Below are 3,273 nucleotides of genomic sequence, written 5' to 3'. Positions count from 1 at the left end.
TTCAAAGAATACGATGGGATGATTAAAAAGACCAGTAAAACATTCCAAACAAATTCAATGTTTGCCAGCATCCTTCTATCCCACGTGGAAAGAAATGGAGTTTGAAAGGTATTGATCACTCTCCTGAGGTCACGTGAGCCCTCTGTGAGGCATTGAAGTTGCATAAGCCTCCAAGCAAATTAAATGGTAAGTGTTCTCAGCCATGGTGTTTGGAGTGAAGGTTAAAATATTAAGTTAATTTAAATAGCCAATGCCTCCTCTCAGCCATGGCATGGTTGAAAGGGCCATTAAATTCCAGGAAAATGAAGAAAACACCATTAAACTCAGAGAGAACCCTCTAAAATGCATTCCCAGGCTTAATGTTATTATCCCACATTGGCTGGGTGAGAGCATTTTTTGATCTTTATAAGCAAAAACACACTCATCTAATATGTCTAAGCCATCAAGGCTTTTGACGGACGGCGCCTATGGGTGCCCAAGGTGGGCCCATGCGCGAGCATGGATCGTGAGGCGACAGAGGAGGTTACTGGGCGATGACTAGGTGGACTGCACGTAGGCACGCTTCCCGAGGAAGACATGCAAAATTTTGTAGAGGAAGGCCAGCTTAACAAGTGAGCAAGTTTGAGATGGATCAATAGTGCGCGTGGTTTCGTGAAGGTGAGATGCACGGAAGTTAAGCCCTGTGAAGTTGCGAAAAGGGTAAATGTCGAGCATGTTGGATCAAGATCTACAGCCCGCGTGGTTTCACAGATTGAAGATGCACAAACATTAGACCCTATGAAGTTGTGAAAGCCAGGTGGCGCACAGGTGGCGGGTACAGTCAGATGTCAAGCAGGCTTGTCCTGAGGAGGTGGTGATGATGTGGTGTTGAGGTGATGTACACGTGGCGGCCAAGTGGCAGTGACAAAGCAGATGACGTGGCAGTGATGAGGTGTCATCCCAGGTGGTGTCCGGTCAACCTCATTGACCAATCGGAGGCTACCATGTGGCAAGGCATCAGAACACATTCAGAGCAAAAAATCAAATTTAAAATTGTAAATGATATAGTTTAAACTATATCAAATAATTCAAAAATTTAAATGACTAAGCACAAATGGGAATTAATTCGCCCAGGGTCTTAGTTTTGGCCAAAATATAAAGTGTTATATATTGTCGGAAAGCTCTTGGAGTGAGAAATCCAATTTTAAAGTTAATTTTGACAAATGTGGGATATTTTGGAAGCAGTTTATATGGGAAAAAAATTCAGTTAGAGAGGAGACACTTGGCAATTCAGTTGCAGATTTGATTTGGTTCCCTCTCCCTTTTTATTCCCAATTCTTCTTAGTTGTAAGGGTTTTAGAATTTTGTGAGGAAGTGCTCCAGTTTTCATGGCTTCCATTTTTTGAAATTCTTTACCCAAACATGTAAAGTTCTATGGATCTATTCAAGGTAAAGAGGCTACATTGCAGGATGACAGATTGTTTTCTAGTTGCAGATCTTACTTGTGTCACGCATGAGTAAATTTCCCATGATATTATCATTGTGTATGCATTTAATTATTATGAATTGAATCCTCAAGGAGGCTTACAATTTGTCATATCAAGGAGATTGTATGATTGTTTGTAGGCATTCTTCAATTAAGAGTTTAAATTCTATAATTAGTCATAAACAATGGAATGTGTCCTAGATCTGATAATTTTATGAATGGATTGAGTAATGCACTAGTACAAGGTATTAATGTAGGGATATGTTGTAAGGAAAACCAATTTGCAATTGTGATTAATATTTTGTAGTTCTGTGTGTGTGACTCTGTTGCCCAATGAACAAGGCACTGGTCTTGCAGGTTTGGGGATAGTTTCAGATATACATTTAAAAAGATAAATATATTTCCCTTTATGTTTAGGGGTGTGTGTTCCATTCTTTCCAAGCTCTGTTTCAACATATTGTTTGTATAGATCTAGCCAATCTATAATGTTTCCTAACCTGTTGAGCTTGTGAAATGATCTATCTGCTTGGTGTTGATGTAGTTATGTTTCTGTAATTGTTGTATTTAGTGCATCAAAAGGGTGTCCCCCCTAGGTCTAGCAGAACTTGAAGTGTAGGAGGATCAATTAGGGTCCTATGTTATGTTGTCCAAGCCCTGATGTGTTTTGTAGACTGAAATTGGCCATTTCATAGAAAGATTTGCAAGTGTTCTTGGGTTATCACTTTTGGTGAACAACAAGTAGAAGGACAATATCAAAAATATGTTAAAAGGAGAAAGAGTTTGGATGATACTACCTTAGAAGGGAATTGGGCAATTATGTGTAGAACTCCTCGTTCTGATAGAATTGAAGATGTTTTTAGGAACTTTATGACAAGTTTTTGGAATGATAATACTCATCCTTCATCAAACAATAGAGATGTTATCAAGCAAAGGATTGGTCCTGATCGTTATGATCTCCATGTAAAACATTGGATAGACACAACAAAACATGAATTGTATGTGTTGTTTACAAAAACAAACCCTCATATAAAGATTGGGCAAACCATGTTTGAATGGTTAAGGCCATATTATGTGAAAGTTAACAAAGATTTTGAAACTTGTTGTTGTCGTTATCACATCAAATTTAATTTGTACTATTAGGTGTTTTGAAAGATTAGAGAAGATAGTGATGGTTATGAAAATGGTCCTCCTAACTGAACAAGTCAATTCATAGCATCCATATTATGTGATAAATTAGATGATAATGTAATCTGTCAAATAAATTGCATAAGAGAAATTTGTGGAACATGCGAGGAATTGGCTAAATTGCCTTTGAGAGATGAAGATACTGACATGAGGAAGATGGTAAATTGAAAGAATTACAAGTACAAAAAATTTGAAATAAAATTTGGAAAGGAATCTACAAGGTTAGATTATGTAGAAGAGGAAATACCTATTGGAACATTTATGGAAAAATTTCGTAAGTTGATAAAACCATACACATGCCATGGTTTTTTTGCCAAGTGGCAAGTAGAAAAATTTAAAATATTAAGAGACACTTTCCCACTTGGAACTATTCTATCCATAGTGGAATTCGCAAAAAATTACTCTTTTGCACATCAAAAAGAGATTCAATCAGAGTATAACTTTTCAAAGCAAATCACTATTTTGGTGCATGTGTGTTATTGACATGCATAGATGGATTTGGATGGTGTTGATAGTACATTTGAAAATCATGTCATTAAGAAAGAGTACCACTTCTATATCAGTGATGATAAGGAGCATGACACACTTTTTGTACAACATTGCTTTAAGAAGTTTTTTGAATA

Source organism: Cryptomeria japonica, chromosome 3 (genome assembly GCF_030272615.1).
Source record: "Cryptomeria japonica chromosome 3, Sugi_1.0, whole genome shotgun sequence".
In the NCBI taxonomy this organism is placed as follows: Eukaryota; Viridiplantae; Streptophyta; class Pinopsida; order Cupressales; family Cupressaceae; genus Cryptomeria; species Cryptomeria japonica.
This window is presented reverse-complemented; position numbering follows the sequence as displayed.